Raw genomic sequence first — 26574 nt, forward strand, 5'->3', positions numbered from 1 at the left:
ACTGTCTCATACTTGGGTTCCGATCTTGCCTCTAGTGAAATGGCAGTCCATAGTATGGGACCTTGATAAGCATGAGCTGCACGTCTTGGTCCTTCTAACCAGATCTGCAATGGTGGGGGACCCTCAACAGCTCCCAGGGGTTTACAGGGAATTAAGACATTAGCTGAGTGTTGTGGAAGACCTTTTCAACACTTTGAAAGTCATACTTAAAATCTTAAATCTAATCCTCGCTCCTGCCGGGAGCCAATGCAGTTCTGTTAATAAGAGAGTGATGCGAGCACATTTGGAAGCACCGTCAATCACCCTGGCTGCAGTGTTCTGTAAAAGCTGTAGTCATGGTCATACCCACGTATAAGGCATTGCAGTAACATAGTAACGACAGCAGAAAAAGACCAAATGGTGCTTCACATCTGCCCAGCAAGCTTCTTTTGGTAGTATCTGCCGTGCCTTGCAGGTTACCCCATGTTTCTCTTAAGGTTAACACCTGCCGCCCTGTGCAGTTACTGTATTCGATGAGCCTTCCTGAAAATTCAGACAGTGCTGATGTGTTTTCCCATTGCACTTGGCCTTAGAAGCAGTCCTGTACTTTTTCACTTATGTCTGCGTATCGGTACCACAGACTATAAAAGTGAGGGCCTATGTTGCTGGTCATCTGGATCCAATTCCTCTTCCACCCCTCCCCCTCCACCACCATCAAAGCGGAGAGTGATGTAGTTGTGTCAAAAGCATCAAGGCTTATTGGTTAAGGGTAGTAATCCCCAAGCTTTCTGTTAAGGGCAGTAATTGCTGCTCCGTGCAGGTTACCCCCATGCTTATCAGTTCCCCAAACTATAAAAGAAACGGCCCTCATTGTTTGTTTTCTAAATCTAATTCCCCTTTTCCCCCTGCCGTTGAAGCAGAAAGCGATATTGGAGTTGCATCAAAAGCATCAAGGCCTATTGGTTAAGGGTAGTAACCGCCGCACCAGCAAGTTACCCCATGCACCGTTTTCTTCATTTTCATCTCTAGCCTTTAGGGATCCACAGCGTTTATCCCATGCCCCGTTGAATCCTTTGCCTGTTTTCATCCTCACCACCTCCTCCGGAAAGGCATTCCAGGCATCCACCACCCTCTCCATGAATAAATATTTTCTGGTGTTAGTTCTGAGTCTTCCTCCCTGGAGTTTCATTTCGTGACCCCTAGTTCTACTGATTTCTTTCCAATGGGAAAGGTTTGTCGAATGTGCATCAATAAAAGCTTTCAAGTATCTGAAGGTCTGTATTATATCACCCCTGCACCTCCAGGGTATACATATTTAGGTTCTTCAACCTCACCTTATAAGTCATTTGATGGAGACCATCCACCTTTTTGGTTGCCCTTCTCTGGACCGCCTCCATCCTGTCTCTGTCCCTTTGGAGATACGGTCTCCAGAACCAAACACAATACTTCAGGTGAGGCCTCACCAAGGCCCTGTACAAGGGGATCATCACTTATTTTCTCTTACTAGATATTCCTCTTTCTATGCAGCCTAGCATTCTTCTGGCTTTAGCTATCGCCTTGTCACATTGCTTCGCTGTCTTCAGATTGTCAATCACTATCACCCCAAGATCCCTCTCTTGGTCCGTGCACATCAGTCTTTCACCCCCTATCACATAAAGCTCTTTTGGATTACCGTATACCAGATGCAGGACTCTGCACTTCTTGGCATTGAATCCCAGCTGCTCAATCTTCTACCACTGTTCAAGCTTCCTTAAATCACTTTTCATTCTCTCTACTCCTTCAGGTGTGTCCACTCTGTTGCAGATCTTAGTATCATCCGCAAATAGACAAACTTTACCTTCTATCCCGTCTGCAATGTCACTTAGAAAGATATTGAACAGAGCCAGTCCCAAAACCAATCCCTGTGGCGCTCCACTTAACACCACTCTCTCTTCAGAGTAGATTCCATTTACCATTACCCGCTATCTCCTGTCAGTCAACCAGTTTGTAGTCCACTCTACCACCTTGGCGCCAATTCCCAAGCTTCTCATTTTATTCAAAGCCTCCTATGCGGGACCGTATCAAAAGCGTTGCTGAAATACAAATAAATCACATCAAGCGCTTTTCCTTGATCCAATTCTCTAGTCATTCAGTCAAAAAATCAATCAGATTTGTCTGACAGGACCTTCCCCAGGTGGATCCATGCTGCCTTGGATCCAATAACTTACTGGATTATAGGTAGTTCACTATTTTTTCTTTCAGCAGAGTCTCCATTAATTTTCCCACCACTGAGGTGAGGCTAACCGGTCTGTAGTTTCCTGCCTCTTCTCTGCTACCACCCTTGTGAAATGGGACCACCATCGCTCTTCTCCAATCCTGTGGCACCATTCCCATTTCCAGAGGTCATTTAGCGGACCTGCCAGCTCCCTCAGTATCCTGGGATGTACCTCATCCAGCCCCATGGCCTTGTCCATTTTCAGTTTTCCTAGCTCTTCTCATACATTCTGTTCTGTAAAAGGAGTTGTGTCTACCCCATTCCCATCTATAGTCTTGTCACCCAGCAATGGTCCATCTCCAGGGTCTTCTTTAGTGAACACTGAACCGGTTTAATATTTCTACCATTTCTTTGTCTGTCTCTACACCTTTATCCTTGTCACCTTTCAATTTCATTGTACCACTACGGTCTCCCCTTCTTCCTCTGATGTATCTGAAAAATGTTTTGTCTCCTTGCTTTACCTCTTTGGCCATCTTTTCTTCTGCTTGACCTTTTGCTTTTCTGATTTCTTTCTTTGTTTCCCTCATTTTCACCTCTTTTTGGGATCCTTTATACTTCTTGAACGCTGTTCTTTTTGCCTTTATTTTTTCAGCCACCTCCTTGGTGAACCAAATCAGTTTCTTGATCCTTGTACCTTTGTTTACTTTCTTAACATACAGATTTGTTGCCTTTCTAATAGCTCCTTTTAACTTGGCCCACTGTTGTTCCTCCTTGCCCGTTTTCTCCCAGCCCTTCAGGTCTTCCTCCATGTACATCCCCATTTTGTCAAAGTCCGTGTTTTTGAAATTCAGAACTTGGGTCTCCATGTGGCTTCCAGGCCATGCACCAACGAGGCCACTGGCTGAGCTCTTCCTCCAGCCACCTGTAGGGGAACCGACTCCTCCCATGGTCCCCCGCCTGTCGCCATGATTGCAAAAGTCATTGTAATGCAGAGGGTTTGAAAACTGGCTCTTACGTACGTACGCTCTGGGACTGCCCCTCCTCTTCCAGTCCCTCTGGCAATAATCAGCACATGCCCCGGACAGGAGGGGAGGAGGAGCTGCACTCAGTGCCCTGAGCTTTTGCTCTCCTTCTCATCTGGGCTGCTGAAGTCCTGCTGCTGACTGGCTGGCGAGCAGAAAGAGAGAGAGAGAGAGAGAGAGATTGAGAGAGGCAATTCATAACACGACCAGGCAACCCAAAGCTAAGACCAAGGGATATTTTCAAAGTCCTTGGGATGAGAAAACTCCAGTGATCTCGCAATAGCCACTCCTACGGGTGGGCTGCAGGATGCACCCATGCTGGATTCTGAGCCTTCCCCTCACCAAGAAGTGTCACTGCCCTGGCTGGAAGGGCGAGGGGAGTGGGGGGGCCTAAGAAGGAGAAACCTTTCATGGATGTGAATGAAGGCCACCACTTCCAAAGCTTCCTTCCTTGGTCATGCAAGAGAGATAAGCCAGGCCCAAAAACTGAAGAATAGGAAACAGACTGTTATTACAATGCCAACACTGCAACCCCGGTGCTGGGAGTTCCCTGCAAGTTCTCACTCAGTTTGGGCTTTCCTGAATTGTTGTACTTGTTGACATATTTTAAATTACTGCTTTCTAAGGCCACAGGCTGTTGGTGGGCAGCTCCTTTTGTGGTAAATGGTGACTGTTTCTTAGAGCCATTGGCTTTGCTAAATATATTTTCATTTTAATAAACCTGTTTATCTGGGCCTTTTTATTTTGCAGTTTAAGAATTGCCCGCCTTGAAAGGGAATATTTTAAATGCACAGAGATTTCACTCCTGCAGGATTTAAAAGTCAAACTTGTGTGCATTATTAACTCATGAAAATATTTCCGTGACCAGCTCCTGTGGTGCTCCTGCCTGTTGCTTGGAGACCAGCAGTCTCAGTCTGTGCTGTCAGCTGGCTCCTTGTCTTTTTCTTTCATTTTTAAGGATTTGGGATGGGTACAATTTAGCGGAGAAAGGTAAAGCTGAGGTGGGGAGCCATCCTTGTTATCTGCTGAACTTCTGATCCTTGTAATGAGGCACAGCTTAGTCACAGCAAGGCCGTCTTTGGATCCCAGCCCCGCCCTGCAAGCACACCTAACCGGTCTCTTTCCCAGAATATCCAGAAGGAATATGCATTGGACTGTGTTTCTCCATATATTGTGGCTATCCTGTAAACCAGACTGGTAAGAAGTGCCTGTAGGACCGGGCTGGGGATGGCATCGCTATAAAACGCTCCACACCTCGTGGAAAGAACAAAAAAACCCTATTGACTTAAACGTTGCATTCTTTTGGAATTTCAGTAAACTATTTCAGGTGGCAAAGGCTCTCAGGCAGCCTCTGCTCTCTCTGGTAAGCTCTCTGAGTATCAAAGAGAATTGTTTGTTTTTTTTAAATTTGAAACATTATGTAATTGTGCTTTTTTTTTTTAAAGATTGGTTTTACTTGTTTCCTGTCAGGTTTTTGGTTTTTTTTTTACTCTTTATTTAATCAATTTTGTAGGCCTACATAGAACAGTAGGCGGGGATACATTGGCAAGTGATATACAGTCAGACAAACACAGGTCACGGGTGCACAATTAAGACACATTTATACTACTGTCGGGCGTTTTTTGATACGTTGCACATCGCACCGCATCAGGGTTTCTCCGCGTGAGCGGTCTGTAAGGAACGAATAAATAAAGAAGCACCAACATTACACCTCTTGGGAGGGTACAGTGCTACATACATAGTGATTTTTAATAAGCCCGGGCAAACGTGTTAGTGCCCCCATCGGGATCCCTACTGAAGGAGTGGGCCTAGTGGTTTAGGTCAGGGCAGAGGAGAGAGGGGAACGCGGCACCCCCTACCAACATTTCCCCAGTGCCGGGCCCCAGAGGTGGCTGTGGATTTTGCCAGTGGGACGTCTGACAGAAAGGAATATTCGCTTCAGTTCCCTTTCTCCTGGAAAAATCCTGGGCCCCCTTTCCCGGGGGGGACGGACGAGGAACCTCCTGCGAGGCGAGAGAGGCTTTCAGGTCAGTTGTGCGCTCTGAAGTCGGAGAAGGCTCTTCGCTTCTGGAGTTTCATCGGAGAGGAAGGTTTCACCGCCCTTTTCTTTCTCTGGGTCTCTCCGCCTGAGAGGGTCAGAATATTGGGAGAGGAAGGAAGGGGGCACTCCCCAGGATAAGGGACCCAGGAATCAAAGACACCCCCCCCCCCTCAAATTCACGATTTTACCAAATGGACTTCTTCTTTCTGGATGTTTTCTGAAGGAGATTTCTAGCTATTTTGTTCCTTATTTTATGATGCATGGGTAAAGCTGTGCTGGAACGCCGGCTTTGCGCCCGGCTCGATTTGCTGGCACTCATTCAGGGATATCACTGATAAGAGGGTTATCCTCCCCCCCCCCCTTCTACGGCGAGCGAAGAGACGGGGGAAAGCGGAAAGGACTTATCCCTGGGCATTGAACGTGTTGCCCCGTGGGCTCCCAGAAGGGACCACCCCCCCCCCCCCCCAGTGCGGGGCTTGCAGATGTATTTCAACAGGGGCTGTCAGCGGGGTCTGCTGCATTCACGCAAAGCTGTAAAGAGGCATTTCAGCCTTCTCCAGTCGAACAGCAGGTGAAGCCGAAACGTTCCCGGAGGTGTATAACGCACCATCGCATGGCCTGCTCCTTTCTCAGGGGTGCTCCAAGCCTCCTGCAGTGAGTCTCAGTGGCCCTAGCAGCTCTGATATGAAAACATATTTCCATTCTTTTTTATCTGCACATATATATAATGACACTGAAGATTACTGTCTGAGTGCAATGGGATTCTGGGTCCGACATCCCATACAGGCACCCGCTGGCCAATGGCTTGAAATGTCCTGGTCTTACAGTGTTCCTGAGCTCCCGTAGTGAAGGGAAGAGGTCATCAGTGCATCACACAGCTTCCCTGGGGGATCTTGTTCACTGGGCATCGGGACTTTTACTGTCATAACCGTGTACATGATGGGAGCTGCGGCAAGCTTGTTTACCCTTCGGTCCTCGTATGTTATGCTTGCTCACATCCTATCCCAGAGCCTCAAGCTGTGTGCGTTCACACCTCAAGGGAAAGGGGGGCTTCTCTCCTGTCTCTCTTCGGCAATGTGACTGTACACAGCCAGAATCTGGAGGAGCAGAGTATCTGAGTGTGGCTCCCTCAGAGGCGATAACCTGCAGAAACCGTTACGCACGGAGAGATTATTACGGTTCTATCAGGGACGGATAGAGGCAACATCTGCATGCGCCTGGGGTGTCAAATACCAAAAGGCACCCAAAAACCAGGGCTCCCCCTGCTGCCTTCTGAATCTTGGAGAGAAAATCCCTGCCCCTGGTCCTCAGCCAATGGGTGCCATGATCTTAAATCTGCAAACCTGAAACCTGCTTATTCTGTCAGTCAAGAAACTTCCTCTTCTTTCGGTGCTGAATTTTGAGGTTCATATTAACAGGCCGATAAAAATCGCGGGACAGCGGGCGAGCGTGAGCTCTCTCGGTGTGCGCAATTCAGAAAAAAAAGTTATTCAAATTAGGGCCCGCGGTAAAAAAGAAGCGCTAGGGACACTAGCGCGTCCCTAGCGCCTCTTTTTGGACAGGAGCGGCGGCTGTCAGCGGGTTTGACAGCCGACGCTCAATTTTGCCGGCGTCGGTTCTCAAACCCGCTGACAGCCACGGATTCGGAAACCGGACGCCGGCAAAATTGAGCGTCTGGTTTTCAACCCGCGAGCCGCGGGCCGATTTTAAATGTTTTTTTTTTTATTTTGATTAAAAAGCAGTAAAAACTGCTTTTCTGTGCACCCTCCAACTTAATTCATGGCGCTATTAAGTCAGAGGTTCCAAAAGTTAAAAATAATCAAAAATTTAAAAAAAAAAAATTTAAAGTCGGCCCGCGGGTTGAAAACTGGATGCTCAATTTTGCCGGCGTCCGGTTTCCGAACCCGTGGGCTGTCAGCGGGTTTGAGAACCGATGCCTGGCAAAATTGAGCGTCGGCTGTCAAAATCGCTGACAGCTACAGCTACAGCTCCTGTCCACAAAGAGGAGCTAGGGACGCGCTAGTGTCCCTAGCGCCACCATCTTTTTACCGCGGGCCCTAATTGAATGATTTTTTTTTCTGAATCGCGCGCACAGGAGCGCGGCCTGGGCGCTCTCCCGCGATTTTTACTGTATCGGCCTGAAAGTGAATCGGCATCCAGGAACTCCCCCTGACCCCCCACCTCTTCTTACACAGCAACAGTGAATGTGTAAAATCCAGGCTTTGTCCGGCTAACTCCGAAGGGGCAAAACCCTTTCAGTGCCATCCTTCCAGTTTGCAATCTGTCAGACAAGGAGCTTGGTGTCAAGGTGCTGTACTAGACACGGCCACATCAGGGGGGGCAAGCTAAGGCGGCCATGACACTTTAGCGTTTTGCTGCAAAAGTCGGGTTGGGACCTATTTTGCATGGCAGGGGGCGGGGCTAGTCGATGTCACGCACAATCACGGCGCGAGGTTTGATTCATAAGTAAGAAAAAAAAAACTACTTTGCAGAAAAAAAAAAAAAAAAAAGAATCCGACGTTCAAAGCCTGGATATTGAGCTCTGGGCTTAACTGATGCCAAGGTCCTGAGGAGGGAGAGGAAATGAAACTCCCCGGCGAGCCTGCATTCAGAAACGGAGCCGCAAAGCCGGTGCGGGTCCCGCTTCCTCTCTCTCCTGGGACACAGCTCCACGATTGTAGACCTTTGGTCAGCAAATCTTGTACTTTCTTGCCGTTGAAATGAAGTTTCTGGGAGGAATCTCAGGGCAGCAGGGAGGACCCACCGCACCCTGTGGCGAGAGTGCACGGTATTGAGCAGGTTAAGAGCAGCTCTGATGGATGGAGCCGTCCCGGTGATGTCAGTGTACAGTAAAGGAGGGCCCAGGGGAGGGGACAAAAGATGGATTAATGCAAACCAGTTTCATTATTAATGACTTAAGTAGTGGTAAGGGATATTTTTCTGGATCTTTGAGGTAATTGCTCCACGGAGGGGGGGCGCAGGGTGGAATCGTTCATGCAACTAAGCCAGACGATGGCATCCATTAAAAAGTCACCGGCATTTTCTCGGGTGCTGCCCAGTGTCTGAGCTGGCGTTGGATCAGCTTGTTTGCTCTTTCCTAAACCCTCATAGGCGGCAGGCTTTCTCATCCCTGCCCTTCCTGTCTGTCCGGGGAACGGGTGCAGCCGGTCCCGAGTGCATCCCGTGCCTCCAGATCCGCGTTCCAATCCAGTCCCTCTTCTCTCTGCCGAGGCCGCTCACCGCGGTGCTGTGACCCACCGCTGGAAACGGCGAGACTGCTGCAGTGCGGTTCCTGTGCAAAATGATAGCGCCTCAGATATCCCGGCCCTCCCAAGCCAATATGCCTTAACCTGCTCAATATTTTGCACTCTCACCACACAGGGTCCGGTGGGTCCTCCCTGCTGCCCTGATCTGGGACTTTTCTGATGTTTGAAAAATAATTCTCTCTCCCCCCCCCCCCCCCTTCCCAATTGGACTTATTGCTTGTCTTCCCCTCCCCCACCCCCTTAAATGTTCTTCACTTGCATGGCAGACTCTGTGGGTTATGGGTCTTTCTGATCACACCGCAGCCAATATGCCACTGGCTACTTCAAAGGGATGGTCCATAGACCGCAAACACGTTCAAACAGCAATTCAGTCCTTCCTGAGAACTGTTTTGGTTAGAAATTGTATTTCCTGCTGAAAAGTAATTATACCGGTAGTTACCTGCATACTCGCTTAAGCTGGGAAATATGTTACTCGTAAACAGCTAATGTCTAGTTACTGTCCAGCAGGTGCATGATAATCCGGAGGGCCTGCCAGGAAGCTGGCAGCGCCGTAGGCATAACACATTTTCCTGGCACCTTTTAAGAGCAGAGCTTGCCTGACCACAAGAAGGGCCTCCATGTCCTGGTCTCCTGGAGCATCAGGGTGCGTGGGGGGGGGGGGGGGGGGTGGAAAGCTTGACACCTTTGACCTTTTCATTATTCTGCTCCCAGAACATTCATAAAGACAGAGGGTCGCGCGCCCCCTGTAAGCCTGAGAGCCGATGCTGGGCACTTCTCGTTCCTCTATCAGGATGCATGGCCTGTGCAAGGAATGAGCCTATTTTACGTTCATTTCCAGCGAAAGGAGAATTTGTATGGTGGATCATAGCAGACTCCGCGGTCATGGCTGATAACTTTTAAGAGCCCTACCAGTCACTTCACCCTCCATTGCCCCAGATACAAAATTAAGGTTTTTTTTTCCCACAGGTTTTATTTCATTATTATTCATTTTATTCGTATCATGTTATATTTATTCTACCTGCCTCTATCTTCCTTCCAGCTTGTCTTTAAGCCTCCAAGTTTTCCATACCTTGTTGATTGTAACTTTGACTTATTCCTTTTCCTTTGTTATCTATTATTTACCAGAATTGTTACCTCAGTTTTACCCTTTGTTAAAATGTAAACCGATCCGATATGGTTATCTACTATGAAGGTCGGTATAAAAAACTGCTAAATAAATAAATAAATAAATTATGGGGCCGAGCACACTGTATAACCCCGCAGTCGGACATGGGTTAAATAGGCATTAATCCACCCCCTAATGCAATAAGGGGATTAGCGCCTATTTAACGCGCATCCGACATGGAGTGAATGGGATAGCGCTCATCACTTGCAAATAAATACTGGAGATAAGGACAGTATTTGAATTCAGGAAAGCCTGGGACAGGCACAGGGGATCTCTGAGGGAGTGGTAGAGGTCATACGGCTGAGCAGCTGGCCGTGCTAAAGACCGGCGTCGTTTTTCATAACCGGCCGGCTGTGTTATGAACACTGACGCCAATAAACTCGGCGTTGGTTTTCATAACTGGTAGACTGCAGTTATGCATAAGCGACCCTAGCGTCTCCTTGCTAACGCGACCCCCTAATTACAATATAGCATGGCGCCCTCCCTTGCGAGCGCCATGCGCACGTTAAGAAAGCAAGTGATGACTTTTCAGCGCCCGCTTTCCGTGCTTTTTTTTTTTGCATCGGCCCCTTTGTGTCTTAATAAATAGGGCCCTTAGATGGTAAGCCCTCTGGGGACAGTACCAGAATGTAATCCACTCTGAAATGGCTGACCAGGCATGAAAAGAGGAATACAAAGAAATAATAATTGCAAAGGATGGAAACATAGAACAGTGACAGCATAAAATGATCTTAGGGCCCTTGGAGTCTGCCCATCCACAGCAACTGCTCAGCCGTAGGACCTCCACGGGGAGGCTCTTCCATGTATCACCATCTTTTTGTGAAGAAATAGTTCCCGAGTCTTCCTGCTTCTGACCCTTGTTTCAGAGCCCCCTTTCTGTTAAAAGAGGCCTGCCTCCTATGCATTGGTAAATGTAAATGTCTCCCTCATGTCTCACCTATCCCGTTTCTATCATGTCTCACCTATCCCGTCTCTATCATGTCTCACCTATCCCGTCTCTATCATGTCTTGCCTATCCTACCTTTCCTCCAGGGTTTACACGTGTGGAAGTCTGATCCCATGTGCTTTATAATAAAGACCACTGACCATGTTAGTAGCCTCTCTCTGGAGCGACTCCATCCTGTTTATATCCTTTTGAAGGCGCGGTCTCCAGCACTGTACACAGTATCCAAGTGAGGTCTCACCAGGGACCTATACAGGGGTAATATCATCTCCCTTTTTCTAATGACCGTTCCTCTCCCTATGCAGCCAAGCATCGTTCTGGCTTATGCCGTTGCCTTATCCACCTATTTTGCCACCTTGAGAACCTCAGCTATGATCCCCCTCCAGATCGCACTCTTGTTTCATGCTTACAAGAATTTCACTGCTATCCTGTACCTCTCCCTTAGGTTTTGCAACACAAAATTCATGACTTTGCATTTTTAGCATTTGACGCTAGACCATTCCTCAAGGTTTGCAAGATCAGATCCATGCTGTTTTCTACACCTTCATCCTGCAGCTCCTCTTAGTGTGCACACATACAATGCAAGATGAGAATACAGGATGTGTGAGCACTGCGACTGTTGAATTACTGTGGGGCAAGCTTGCAGGAGGAGCTGCATCAAGGCTGCTTTCCCAAAGAAGGTACAGGCTGACAGCAGGAGGAATGACCTGTGGACCCTGACTGCCTGGTCTGCATGTGTGTGTGTGTGTGTGTGAATGAGAGGCTGCCTGTGATGGGGGTGTGTGGTGAGTGTAAGTGAATGGGAGGCTGCCTGTGATGGCTCTGTGTGTGTGAGTGTGTGTGAATGGGAGGCTGCCTGCGATGGGTCCGTGTGTGTGTGTGTGTGAATGGGAGGCTGCCTGTGATGGGGGTGAGTGGTGAGTGTAAGTGAATGGGAGGCTGCCTGTGATGGCTCTGTGTGAGTGTGTGAATGGGAGGCTGCCTGCGATGGGTCCGTGAGTGTGTATGTGTGTGTGAATGGGAGGCTGCCTGTGATTGGTGTGTGTATGTGAGTGAATGAGAGGCTGCTGGGATGGGTGTGGCTATGTGAATGGGGGGCTGTCTGTAATGGGTGGGGGTATGTGTGAATAGGAAGCTGCCTGTAATGTATGTATGTGTGTGTGTGTGTATTAATAGGAGGCTGCCTGTTATATATGTATGTGTGTATGTGAGTAAATGGGAGGCTGCATGTGATGGGTGTTTATATATGTGTGTGTGTGAGAATGGAAGGCTGCCTGGGGGGATGTGTGTGTGTATGGTGAGTTTGTATGTATGTGCATGGGAAGGTGTGTGTGTGTGTGGTGAGTTTGTATGTGCATGGGATGTATGTGTGTGTGTGTGGTGAGTTTGTATGTGCATGGGATGTATGTGTGTGTGTGGTGAGTTTGTATGTGCATGGGATGTATGTGTGTGTGTGGTGAATTTGTATGTGCATGGGATGTATGTGTGTGTGTGGTGAATTTGTATGTGCATGGGATGTATGTGTGTGTGTGGTGAGTTTGTATGTATGTGCATGGGAAGCTGCCTGGGATGGGTGTGGGTATGTGTGAATGGGAGGTTGCCTAGGATGGATTTGTGTGTGTGAATGGGAGCCTGCCTGGGATGGGTGTGTGTGTCTTTTTATGTGAATTGGGAGCCTGCCTGGGATGGATGGGTGTGTGTGTGAATGAGAGCCTGCCTGGGTTGGATGTGTGTGTGTGTGTAAATGAGAGCTTGCCTGGGATGGGTGTGTCTGTGAGAATGGGGGCCTGCCTGGGATGGATGGGTGTGTGTGTGAATGAGAGCCTGCCTGTGTTGGATGTGTGTGTGTGTGTAAATGAGAGCTTGCCTGGGATGGGTGTGTCTGTGAGAATGGGGGCCTGCCTGGGATGGATGGGTGTGTGTGTGAATGAGAGCCTGCCTGGGTTGGATGTGTGTGTGTGTGTAAATGAGAGCTTGCCTGGGATGGGTGTGTCTGTGAGAATGGGGGCCTGCCTGGGATTTGAGTGGATGTGACTGGGAGCCTGCCTGGGGTGTATGGGCGTGAATGGGAACTTGTCTGGGTTGTGTGTGTGTGAGAGAGAGAGAGAGAATGGGAGCTGCCTGGGTTTAGTGCACGGGGCTGCAGGTGGATCCCAACCTGCTAGCAGCTGAAATGAATAAGAAGGCCCGGGACTGCTGGCAGATCCCAACCAAAGAAAAGCTGGAGATGCCTGGGGGGTTGTCTGAGAAGCAGCATATGTGTGTATGAGCTTATGTATGTGTGTGTGTGTGTGTGTGTGTGTATATACATAAGAAAGAGAGGATAAAGTTTGTGCATCCCATTCCCACTAATCCATGACAATCTCAGGGTGACTGGAAGTCAAAATTCCCAAGTATGGAAAGCATTCATTTTTTAAATCCTTTTTAGTTTTATTTTTCAGGTGTTATTTAATGTGTTTGCTGTTTTGAAATATTTTATTGGTGTTTGGGACATTAAAAAAAATTTGTATGTGAGTTTTTAATTATTTGATCTTTTATTTGTCATTTGTTTTTGGAATATTCAACATCATTCATTCCAATAACACCGGACTGTTAGCAGTGACTCTACAGCCATTCAACCCTCAACAAATACTACGATCCCAAAATAACAGACTACTAAATATTCCCACAATATGGAGCACACACCTGACACAAATAAGAGAGCGAGTATTCTCCATAGCGAGTCCAAAGCTCTGGAATTCCCTACCTAAGACATTACGCAACCTGCCAGATAGAAAGAAATTTAAAAATGAACTAAAAACATGGCTATTCATAAACACATATAATTTAACTTAAAAACACAGAATATACGGAGCCACAAAGACTTGAATGACAAGAGATAATTGTATCACAAAGAATAAACCAACTGAAAGAACACAAGATTCTCAAACAACCCACAGACTTAGATGTGAAAACCGCCTTTAGATAGATGGAAATTAATCCCTACAGACGATTACCAACACTGTAACCAATCGTTTTGTTTCTGATTTTGCTGAACCTATAACTATGTATGTCACTTTGTAAACCATTGTGATCTATACATGGAACGGCAGTATATAAAACGTTTAAATAAATACATTTAAATAAATATTATTAGGAGTATGTTTTTACTATTATTATTATTTTTTTTTTTTTTAACTCTTTTATATACCGACATTCATGAAAATATCATATCATATCGGTTTACAAGGAACCGGGGTATTATAACATTAGCAGTAACGAGAAAAAAAAGTTACAAAAAACAAGGTGTTATGGTAACTTGGGAAACTGAGAGAGCAGACAGCAGAAGTTTAAACCATTATAAGCTTAACAAGAAAAGTACTGTATGTGCCAAGGATCACATATAGCGCACTCTATACAATAATACAAAAATAAAGACATAAATAAAATAGAACTTCTATACAAGAAATCAAGGGTGACCACAGAGCAGAGCCGTGGCAGTACTGGAGGAGGATTGACAAAACGGATAGGGTTATGGCTTTCCAGTCCCAGGGGCTTTGGGGGGGCGGTGGGGGAAGGGGGGGGATTATGGGGGAGCGTATCAGGTTATGAGAAGGCTTGATGGAATAGCCAGGTCTTGAGTTTTTTTCTAAAGGTCAACAGTCAGGGTTCCTGTCTGAGGTCTGGAGGCATCTTCCTTCCCCCCCCCCCCCCATTAGCAAACCTCCCTCCCCATGTGCTAGTCTTATGTTATGTTATATTATCCAAGTTGTTCACTCCCTTGTTCATTGTAAGACATATGTTGTCATTGTTTTCTACTTGTTATAATGTAAACCGGAGTAATAAGTAATTCTGTTACCTGAACTTCGGTATAAAAAAAGTTATAAATAAATAAATGGTATTCCAGATGGATGGCCCCGCTGTGGAGTAGGCGCGTTCCCTGGTGGATATACAAAGGGTGGATTTGGAAGTGGGGGCGTGGAGGGTTCCTTTATAGGCCTCTCTTACAGGTCTTTTGGAAGCGTGTAGACATAACGGAATATGTAGGTCGAGTGAGTGCTGATTGTGTATGGTCTTGTGAATAATGGTGAGGGACTTATGCAGGATTCTCAAGCTTATAGGGAGCCAGTGGAGATTCCTGAGAATGGGCGTGATGTGGTCTCCTCGGTTGGAGTTTGTCAGAATTCTGGCGGCAGCATTCTGAAGCATCTGAAGGGGTTTGGTGGTAGAAGCGGGGAGTCCCAGCAGGAGGGCATTACAGTAGTCTATCTTGGAAAATAGGGTAGCCTGGAGGACCGTCCTAAAGTCATGGAAGTGGAGGAGTGGTTTAAGTCTTTTTAGAATTTGTAATTTGTGGAAACAGTCCTTGGTTGTGTTATTGACAAATTTCTTTAAGTTCAGACGATTGTCTAGAATCACTCCAAGATCTCTCATTGAGTCACCATGGTGGAGGAGGAGGTCTGCTGTGAAAGGGTCGTTGTACTCTGGGGGACATGAGGAGGAGTTCAATCTTAGCTGAGTTAAGGACCAGATTTAGGCTAGAGATAAGGAGGTTAATAAGAGTGCAGGCAGCTGTCCCAGAACTTGAGAGTTTTGGGTAGGGATTCTGTTATGGGGATCAAAATCTGCACATCATCAGCGTATAAGAAATGCTTTAATTTCAAATTTGCTAGCAGCTGGCAGAGGGGCAGTAAGCAGATATTAAAGAGGGTGGGGGAGAGGGACGAGCCTTGAGGTACTCCTAAGGTGGATTTGATGCTGGGGGATTCTTTGTTGTTTATTCTGACTTTATAGTGTCTGTTACTGAGGAATGACTCAAACCAACTGAGGACTGTTCCAGAGATACCAATGTCTGGTAGGCGATTTAGTAGGATAGTGTGGTTCACTATATCGAAGGCAGACGATATATCAAGTAGAACTAGTAGGTATGACTTTCCTTTGTCTAGGCCCATAACGAGGTAATCTGTGAGTGAGATTAGGAGGGATTCAGTGTTTAAAGATTTACGGAAACCAAATTGAGTCTGATAGAGAATTTTGTGCTTGTCCAGATAGTCAGAGAGTTAGAAATTAACCAGTCTCTCCACAATTTTTGCGATGAACGGCAAGTTGTAAATAGGATGGAAGTTGGAAAGGTCTCCTGGGTTTAGGTTAGGTTTCTTCAGTAGGGGTTTAAGGATGGCGAGTTTTAGAGCATCGGGGACGATTCCTTGCGATAAGGAGCAGTTAATAATTTCCGCCAGCAGCTTGGATATAGTGTCTGGAATAGATATAAGAAGTTTGGTCAGGATGTGGTCTGAAGGGTGGGTGGAGGGTTTCATTTTCTTAAGAATGGACTCGATCTCCAGTGAAGATGCAGGGTCGAAGGAGTCGAAGCTGGCTCCCGAGTAAGACGAGGTGGCGAATGGGGGGGGGGGGGGGGGGGGAAGAAGAGTAGTGTTGGGAGAGAGAAGTGTTAAGAGGTTGGAAATCTTTTTCTGAAAGAAGGCTGCAAGTTCATTGGACTTAGTTTGGGCTTGGTTGTCGGGAATGGCTGGGGCAGATATTTTCGTGAGTTCTGAGACATAAGAAAACAGAGCCTTGGCATCGAATTGGAAATCATGGATTCTGCGGGCATAGAAGTCTCTTTTTGTTCGTAGAATGGAGCTCCTATAGCAGTGAAGGGAGACTTTGTAGGCAGTCAGAGTGTTGGGGCAAGGGTCTTTGCGCCATTTGCATTCTTTGTGTCTAAGTTCTTGTTTCTGTAATTCTGGAGAGAACCACGGTTGTTTTTTCTTAAGGGCTGGGTTGATTACTTTCGCCAAGGGGTATATTTTGTTGGCTATCGAGTTTGTGATATTGTACCAGGAGGAGAGGGCTGTATTGGGGTTGGAGAAGTCTAAGTTATGGAGTTCTTCGGAGAGATGGGCATTGATTATATATTTAGTATGTTTCTTGATTTTATTGTTTGATGTTTGAGGATTGGTGATGGTTCTGTTTTTTCATTGTTGCACTGCACAGAGAGTCTGGCTTCTTGCGGTTTCCAGTTCAGTTTTTGTCTGCACGTTTGTATTTCTACTTTATGGTTGCTCTCTTCTGTATTTGGTGAGGTCTGTTTATCTTCTGCATGTGTGACTGAGGTGAGGTATTCTCCTAAAAGGAAGTGTTTTAGGAGGGTCAAGCTCACATACAACATACATTACAACAGACCTAATACCATATGGGTTCCAGGTGTCTTTTTTGCAGGGATTTCTGGTTGGCATCACTGCAGTGCATGTAAATATAATGTAAGTGATATTTTTACCTCAAAGTTCTGTACTTTGATATTTTTCATGTAAAATATAAATGCATAACTCTTACCTGTGAGTGTGGAATGGGGCAGGGGAGCCTAGTGCAAGGCTATAAGGTTCACCTATAATACCCTTGCACCAGCCACGGGTTCCCGGTTGGTAGGGTGGTGGTGTCAGTTTTTAAAGTTTGTATCAATGGAGGGAGCTGGGTGTTTTTTTGGTGGATCCGGGACAGACAGTGAATGAACAAAGGGCAGCAGAAAAGCCAGCATCAGCCCTGCAGGCACCGCAGCCTGAAATCTGAAGCGAGACCACCCCCTGACCCCTGATCTGAAAGGCTCCAGCACTGTCTGATATAATATTGTGTAGGACCCTATGGACTCCTCCCCCCCCCCCCCCCCAAGAGGACCGTCTCATTTCAGCAGGGGGAACAGAAGTAGTAGAAGCATTGTGAGTTATAGCTGCCCCATGAGGGAGACTAAAATGGTGAGATCCCAGAGGATATAAACTCGTACCACCATTTTAGGGTGTGGACTTTTTAGTTACCCCTCGTAGGGGCAGTATGGCCGTCCTTATGCTAGCTCTTGGTTTTCTTGGCCCTTATGAATGAAGCCTGGGTATGGAGAAGTAGAAAGAGTGCTTTTTCTTATCTGTAAGATAAGAATCCTTTTTCTTTTAGAGAAGGAAGTAGTTCCAGCCTCTCTCTCTACTTTTGCTCACTCCTTTTTAAGGGTTTTTTTTTTTTTATTTCCAATAATCTTGAGTACCCTAGGGCTCAGGGGTTCGATGTTTTCCTCATCTGTGAGTAGCGGTGTCTCTCAGCCAGAGGGATCCAATGCACTATTGTAAGTCCTAGAGAGGTTCGCTCCTGGGGAGAAGGAATCGGTGAAGAAGATTGTAAACCACCAACACATCGCCAAGATGTAGAAGAAAGGAGTGAGGAGATAGCATTCAGGCATCAAGCAAGGGCATAAAAGAGGAAACGGGCAAAAGGATTAGAGGTATGAGATGTGGGATTGTGAATTAGTACTTCCAAACGGGCTTCCATCTTATCCACCAGCTATTGGAAGGAAGCTTAGAAGCTACCCCACTGGGTTGGAATGGAATGGGGCTAAAAGGATTAACTGATTTTAACAACAGAGTACACTGATTGGGAGCCTAAGGTCAGAGGTTTATTTAAGCTCAATGGTGCACAGAAGACTGTAAAGACCAAGAATGTGCTATTGAGTATCTCCGTCAACTTTCCGTCTTTCATTAATAAAAGTTGAGCTTTGAAAACCAAATCGCTTCCCAGCGTGATTATTGACGCTTTACATACTGGACTTACTATTGAATAACACTCAGGGCCCAGGCAGTTGACCTCCCCCCCCCCCCACAAGCCAACCCCCACCGACAGGAAGGAAAACTGGACATTCAGGGGGGCTTAACATCAGGAGGAAAGTTAACAGCTTAAGCCCATTACCGAGGTGTGGGCAGCACGGAAGAGGCTCTGAAAGCAGGGGGTTACATCCATCCCTAACTGGCCTATACAGAAAATAGGAAAAGATGGGAGGGAAAAATACAATAAACAGCAAAATATTTGAGGATGAGAGAGAAAGGACCTTGCAGAAAGAGGATGACCATCATGGAACGACAAGAAAGCAAAAGCCAGGCCTTCGTCCTAGGCTCATTGTTCAGAGAACGAAAAAGGCCTGATTTCCAATTTGATTTTCAGAACTGGACTTATTGCCTCTGCTTATTGGTTCTTATAAAAAAAAAAAAAGACATAGCAATATCCTGTTTCCTTGGGAGACTCATCACTTTTGATCCCTGCACTTGACATCACCATAAAGGCAGTGGAGGGTGTGTGCCGTCCCCCTGCACGTTCCCCACAGTTAGGAAGCTGTCGGCAGCTTTGGAAAAGAATACAGGGTCCCTTTTAGATTCTAGCATTAAACACACACACACACATTTTTTCCCCGTTCTCTGTAATGCACATGCAGCCTCACTGTTCACTGATGTTATTTCCCTGGAGTGAACCCATCAAAGATATTTCAGCATTTCTAGAGAGAGCGGTTCCAGATAACACTGGCTTCCCTTGTCAGGTTTGGTTTTTTTTTTTTTTTGCCTGGTAGAGTGAAGCAACAGCTCTTACCTGACACTCTGATCTCAGGAAGCTGCCACTCTATTCCTCTTTGCAGCAAACGATCAGACCACCTTTCCACTTGCCTTTCGCTAAAGGCGGGGGAGCGAGGGAGCCTGGGATCGCAGCTTGCCATGCATCTTAGAAACCGGTAGCAAACATTTACCATTCTTCATATCATTTTATTGTGCCTGCCGGGTCTCGCTGTTTGGGTTGGAACGGGGCTCTCAGTGTTATCTAGGGACAGTTTCGTCCTGCTGCGTTGCCTCATTTAGAGGGGCTTAGGTGGACAGAAGGAATGCAAAAAACTGTCCTGGATAAGGAGACATCTTGTAGGTGGTCACATTCGGTGGCAAGCAGCTGGGATGTGTCATTAGCAGTATGGGCAGAATAACTGGGCAGACTGGATGAGCCAGACTGTCTTTTTTTTTTTCCCTGCCATCATCTACTTTGTTCCTAAATTACCATGGTGATGTCAATCACCTGAAATCTGTTTGCTGGCATTAACAGCAATGGTCATTACTGTCATTGCTGTGGCTAGTCTGTTCAGTGATCACAGAGGCACTCTAAAACTTCAGAATGACCATCCATCTAGGCTTCTTTCAGCTCACCAATCTTTGAAATTCGTTTGGTTTGCTTGTGAACCTTTTTCCATGGAACTTTGAGGCCCTCGTGGCCTGGGTCATGATGCCATCGTGCCCCCAAAACTGCAGGGTTCTCCTAGAGGGAGGATGCTCGGATGACGACGCCCTCCCAAGTCAAGGCTGCCGGATTCTTTCCTGTCATCAGAGGGATGGCTCTGCTGGGGCTGGCCGAGGCACCCTCTAATGCCTCCCTCTAATGCCTTTTTCTAAGTCTTTCCTGGCTGGCTGTCATGGCGAGGGTACAGGTCAGGCATCAGCGGTGTGCAAGGCAATAGGCCTCTGGAGGGAAGCCAGCGCAAAGCAGCTCAGATCCCTGTCCTTCAGCGGCAGCTTATGGGGAATCCTTCGGCACGAGTCCTGTGCTGCTCTCTGCAAAGAAGTTGGACCTAGTAATGATAACGGAATGAGTAAGTTGGTATTGTTAGAACTCTTTCATTCCTTCTGCTTCCATCAGAAAAGACAGGCACCTTTACAGCTAGAATCCTTATAGGTAGATTTTTAAAGCGCTGTGCGAGCAAAAACAACCCCGTACATGCATAGGTGTGCATCTCGTGAGCAGCGTGAATTTTAAGAAGCCAGGAAGTATGCACGCTAAGAATAAGAGAGGCAGAAAATGGGGCGGAGCACGGGTGCTCCGGGGTGAGCCCAAGACTTACACGTGTATCCTTCACATTTTTACAAGGCTGAACATGGCGACCCACGCCACTATGTAACTTTATTACTGGTCCTGTTGAAGTGCAGTCTAGAGATTTTGGGACGGAGGGGGGGCGGGGGGGGGGGGGGGGGGGGGGGGGGGGGGGGAGGAAGTGAGGGGAAAAGAGAGAGAGAATCTGACACTCTCTATATCTCCCACTGTTAAGAGGGGCATTTTCAACTCAGGTTGGGTTTTGGAGGGGGCGGTGTTTACATTAGTCTGCCCAGGGCACAAGTCTGTAGACCCTTGTAACACTGCCCCCCCCCCCCCCCCCCCCCCCAAAACCCACCCCGAGTTGAAAGTGCCCTCTTACATTGGGAGATATGGAGAGTGTCAGATTGTCTTTCTCTTGTAAAGGCTCCACACATACAGCGTGGTAGGGATATTTTAAATGACACGTGTATACTTGCATGCACAATATAAAATTAAGCACGTTTTTTTCGTGTGCCCAATACGCACATTTATGGGCGCACATGTGCTCCTTATAAAATTTACCTGTTACGCTGCAACTCCCCAGCCCACCAAATCTTCAACCTTCCTAAAGATGAAGCTAAAAGTTTCATCCCATCCCTCCCGAATGGTCCTGAACCTACTAGGCCTCTCTCTACAGGCTGGATAGCCAGGTCATGGCCTGTAAAACAGTCGGACTCTTGCTGTGTGTTCCTGCTTTGTATTATTGTGTAACCACCTAGCTAGGGATAATTTAATATATCAGGGATTTAAAGGGTCCCTACATTCCTCCCCCCCCCCCCCCAAAAAAAAAAAACCCCAACAAATCTGCTGGCAGGACTCTCACACAGATTATTATTTCCACATCTACCCCTCTACTATGGTGATCTCCAGCAGGGGCCTGGCCGGCATCAGCTGCCTCTTCTCCCCACAGTCCCCACGTGCCGATCAGGGAAAGCTTGTTCCCCAATGGTAAGGTGCTGCTCCTCGTTCCTCTTCTTCAGGTGTGGCCCTGCTCCAACCCTGTTCATCTGGACCTGGCCCACAATCGGTCACTCCCCCGAGGGGGGTTCAGTCCCTCTTTCCGCTGCTACTTTGCGAGTGGCTCGGGCCTCCTGATCTGGTGCACTTCTGTACTGAGCTGGCCTCCTCTCCTTGGGCCCCCGCTCTTCATTCCTCCTTCCTTCCACTACTTGATCGCATTGCTGTGGCTTCCTCAGCTCCAAGCCCTGCCAGCCCAGATGACCCCCCTGCTCTTTTGGGGGCTGCTGCTCTGATGACACACCTTTCTCCTTTGTGTGTGTGATTGTGCTGCAGTGGCTCCTTCCCTACCCAGCCCTGCTCTCTGGGTGGGGGCCACCCAGCAGACTGGCAGGGACAATGGCAGCAGCTCTTGCTCAACGGGGTCCTGCTCTACAGCTGCTACTGCCCTGACCATTGCAGTCAGTCCCCCCTTGCTGCAGGCCGGCCTCTTCTTCCTAAAGATCCCATCTCCTGGGACCCCTCTCTGGCTGCATGCCATTGTGCTCCTCTCTCACACCGCCGGTGCTCTCCAACCTCGTCACACAGCAGCGGCTCCAACCCAGGCACAGGCTGGGGTAGGGGAGAGTATGAGAGGCTGTAGGGAAATTGGTGGCTCCATAGACTTTCCAGGCTCTACAGCCTGTCTCCTCTTTGGCTATAAACCATGTTGCCTCCTGTATCCTCAGTAGGAACCTCCTCCTTTCCCAGAAGACTTCAGCAAGCTCTCTTCCTCCACTGTTGTCACTGGCACAAGGTGTAAGGTTTGCCGGCTGCGGAGGATTTGCAGTATTTTAACAGGACCCTCCTCTCACCGTTCATTGCAGCGACAGTGCTCCTGAGGCTAGGAGCCATGCACCAAAGCTCCTTCCAGAACCCGGTATCACGGGCTTTAAAATCCTGCCAGCAGGTAATCTCCCTTATTGAGATCCATGACTTCTCCCTCCTTCCACCGCCTGCCCAAACCCAACCCACCTGGGGTGCAGAAGATCCGATCCGGGAATTAAGCTGGGGACCTTCCAAACGGATGTGCGCCGTAGAGGCGGGCATGTGGAAACATTTTGCTCGGTTTATTTCCGGTTCAAACGAAAATGTACCATATTCGTTCTGAAATACCGTTCTATTTGTTTTCAGTTGTTTATGGACGTAAATACTATTGTTCGAGCATAAAACAATTTTATGCACATATTTTTTAACTTACATTCATAAAATGAAATTTTATGGGTGTAAAAAATGTATTTGTACAAATGCCCAAAATCAAAGGGGACAAATGCACAGCACTTACCACTGAGCCCCCGGGCTGACCCTACATAAAAGACTTTAATTGCTTTCTAAGTTTAATGCATCTGATTGACCTGGAGGCAACTCCAAGGCAGCTGATGTCCGAGGGTATTCAGGGCCGGCGGGCGCTAGCTTCTTTGCTGCCCCTTCCCTCCCACAGCCCCGCTCCATTTATTCCGTCTCCTGGGGTCACAAAAAAAAAAACCAACCCCGCAGCTCGCTCCAGCGCTCTTAGCACGGGTTAATTCAGCACCAAAGCTGCATCCGGGCGGGAGGCACCTTGGGTGAAACGTTGGCGTGCACGGAATCATCAAGTCATCCGTTACGATTTCTTTGTCACCCGACAGCTTAATTGCAAGAGGGGAGGTATTACGTATCTGTTTTGCTGCAACGATGGGAGCAAACTTTTCAATGACGCCCCATCAAACTCAGCGGGTTTACATTCAGCCAGAGAGGGGGAAGCCTTTCTCTAGCTGCAGGAGGTTTGGATTCTGTTATAATTTACCCGAGGGTGGGGGGGGGGGTTCAGGTAAAACTAATCCTGAGAGATGGCCTTTACGAAACCTTGCTTTTGAGCATTCGGGTCGCGGATCCGAGAGGACGCCATAGCTTAGGGTCACTTCCGGTGGGCTCCCTCAATGTAGGAAGCACGAGACCAATACTAAGCGGATTCGGACGGGTGGGAGCGACTTAAATCTTTTGATTATACAAAAAAAAAAAAAAAAAAATATTGTTCTGGATGGTGGGGGGACACTTCCTGCCCGCGACCGCTTTGTCTAATTTAAAACTTAGGGCGTTTTGCCCAGGAAGACTTTCCGTTTGGACTCCACTAACACTTCAGAAAGGCGCGGGAAAGCGACGGACGCTTTGTTTCCCGTTACGCAGGAGCCCCCTTGAATCATTTGGCTTTTGAGAGAAGAGCGACTAACTGGGGATTACAAGCAGGAGGAATAAGTGATCGTTTTCAGGGGAGCCGTCCCTGTTGGCATGCAGGTAAGGGTCAGGGAGCAGCCCCCTGAGGAAGCCCGGCCTATGGAGGGGCAGTGCATACCTCGGCTGTGTATCTTAAACTGGATTTGGGACACTATGGGGCTATGTGGAATAGATCAGCACTTCAAGATTATTATTGTTTTTTGGGAGTACACAAGAACTGTAGCTCATTAATTTTTGGGATGTTTTTATACCAATTATGATTAGAAACACTTCTATCTTTATGACGCCAATAAATGAGGTAGAGTGAATTGGCTTTTGTTTGTTGAGAGGATCCCCCTATTTTTCAGGTTTCTTTGGTATACATAATGTATACAGGCATACAACCCCCCCCCCCCCCCCAAGCCTGAGCATCTCCAGTTCTGCTTTGGTTGGGCTACACCAGCAGCTTCGTGCTCTCCTCTTCGCTTTGGCTGCTGGCAGGTTGAGATTCACCTGCAGCCCCATTCTCTCTCTCACACACACAGACACCCCAGGCAGGCTTCCATTCACACCCACCCACCCAAATCCCAGTCAGGCTCACACCCACCCACCCACATCCCAGTCAGGCTCACACACATACAGACCCCAGGCAGACCTCTTACTCCTCCTCTGCTGCTGCTGCCACCCGGTGCTTCCTTCGCTGGGGGAGGAGAGCAGGAGCGTTAAAGCTGTAGCCTATAGAAGCCCGTTCTGTGGCTTCTCCTTTGTGCCATCCCCACGATCTTCAGTCCTCGTGGTGCTAACACTTTCTGTGTGCTTATCTCGGGCCTTGTGAGATGATCGTAGAGGAAGTTCTAGCACCGCAAGGGTTGAAGACCATAGGGCCATCATGGAGAAGGAGCCACAGAACAGGCTCCATATTCTTCTGCTCCCATGTCATGTACATGCGTTGAGTCGCCAGTGTGGGCCTGTCCTTCCTTCCATTGCTGGTGGGATGGCAGCCGTATGGGCCACTTCTTCCGCTGCCATTGGGATCAAGTCCACTGGCAGCCACACGGTTCTCTCCCTGCTCCCTTCTTCTACTCTGAGACCGCCCCCCCCCCCCCCGGGTGTGCCACCCTTTGCAATTGCACAGTTTGCACACTTGGTGACTTCAGGCTTGAGGGTTTTGTTTTCAAGTGCAGTCCTTTGCTGCCAGGCATTTCCTTGTAACGTCTCTACCAAAGAGCACTGTGTGGTTCTGCAGGACCAGCTCTAGCATACAGTCATTTTCTTTTTTCAGTGAAGTGTATTATCCTTTTGTGTGGTTGTGCCCCTGCTATTGTAGTAATTGGTCCAGCATCTTCAACTCTGGACAGTCCCTGCCTCCATTTATGTGCCTACATGTAAACCGTTGCGATGGTATATAACTTAGCGACGGTATAGAAAAGATTTTAAGTAAATAAAATAAATTATGACTCCTCTCTTCCTCTTCTCCCATCCCTTCTGCCACGCTGGGCAGCTTTTCTCCACCCAGTGTTTCATGAGCCTGACCTGAGTTATATAGGTGTCCCTAAGCCACGCCTCTGGCCTGACTACTCTGCCTGTGCCACTGCCATCTCCTCCCTCTCTGCCTCTCCCTGTACTGCTTCCTTCCTGTTACCTCCGCTCTCCTCCTGAAACTGCCAGTCCCCCCCTTCTCTGTTTTTAATGTTTTTGCACAATTTTCTTTAGCAGCCACATGCTAGTTAGTGCTCAGGCAGCTGGTAGGCATGAACGGTATGATTTTTGTGTTAGTGTGCACAATAGTAGTTTGTGTACTTTGTTCTGAGTATATGTTAATGCATGTGCAAAAGGAAATGTAGGGCATCGGACATTAAGTGAGAGAAAGGGGAGTTTGGCTAAGGATCAGGTTAGTGGCATTATTGTGTTTTATTGCATTCTTTATTGAATTATAATACTTGATTGAATTATTTCTTGTGTGCTACAATTGCGTTGTAAACCACTCTGTATCTTATTGTAGAAGAGTGTAATTATAAATGTGAAAAGAAGTGTTAGAGCATGTATGCTAGAATTTGAAACAGGTGCGTGTAGGAAAAAAGCTTTTGGCATGGTTTTTTTTTTGTAACTTTTATTTTAAAAATTTAACATCACAAACGTATACAGACAACAGAATAAGTCATTTAAATAGAACCATGAAAACAGTCCCCACATGATGGTTATCGACGGTAAGAGCCGCGGCATCAACCTGTAAGACCCTTAGGGATGCCAAAGGGATACTAATGAAAACCAGGAAGGTAATGTAAACCATTTTGTCCATATACCCTCTCCCATCTCCCTATCCCCTCCCTCCCTCCCCCCCACCCACAAACACCGTTTAGAGGCAGTAATTAAAGGAAAACAAAATAAAATAGGGATGCGCAATGAAAAACGAAGAAGAAATATGAAACATGAGAGAAAATATGAATAGTAACGACTTGAAGTCTTGAGGAGGCAATAACTATAAGGATCAGACGGCATTGAGTCAGCTATAGGAACACAGAAACTTCACTTTCACGATAAGCGGAGCACTGAGAACAGTGAACCTCAGCCTCCCAGACCAAGTGGCCATAGGCTTAAACAGTTAAGTCCTAAAATTTTGCTGCGTGCCCGAGGATTCAGGGAACATAGATATGGTTTCCAGATGTCCAGATAGAGATCATATGTCTTTATTGAGGATGCTTTTTTTGCAGGCAAATGTTCATAAATCGCCAGTTTGTGTAGTCGCAGCCGCCACTGCAACACCAGTCGGAGGTTCTTTATCAGTCCACTTGGAAAGGATTGTTTGGTTGGTCAATAGAAAGGCCTTGCGTAAAAAGGCATGTTGACTCCAGCGGCTCTTCTCCTGTGTAGAATCCGGAATGAGATGCAGTATACAGGCGGCAGGATCCATTGGTAGGTCCCTTGCCAGAAGGGTACTTAGATATCGAACTATCTTTTCCCAGAGCTTTTGGATTTTCGGGCAATCCCAGAAATTATGGTACAATGTCGCCACTACTGCTGTGCATTTTTTTTTATTTACTGTTTATTACATTTCAAATTATTAACAAATTCAAGGTGCTTAAGTTACAATTCACAT

The 26574-nt window shown here is 47.3% G+C and overlaps 1 long non-coding RNA gene across 1 annotated transcript in view; it reads left to right on the top strand.

Annotated features, from left to right (window-relative positions):
• The first annotated feature begins 23293 nt into the window (after nt 1-23293).
• LOC115099513 overlaps nt 23294-26574 on the top strand; it is a 99106-nt gene continuing 95825 nt past the window's right edge. Inside the window, exon 1 of the long non-coding RNA XR_003858813.1 lies at nt 23294-23558. This is a non-coding gene — a long non-coding RNA (uncharacterized LOC115099513). The remainder of the gene's footprint in view (nt 23559-26574) is intronic.

The sequence above is a fragment of the Rhinatrema bivittatum genome, chromosome 9 (genome assembly GCF_901001135.1).
Source record: "Rhinatrema bivittatum chromosome 9, aRhiBiv1.1, whole genome shotgun sequence".
In the NCBI taxonomy this organism is placed as follows: Eukaryota; Metazoa; Chordata; class Amphibia; order Gymnophiona; family Rhinatrematidae; genus Rhinatrema; species Rhinatrema bivittatum.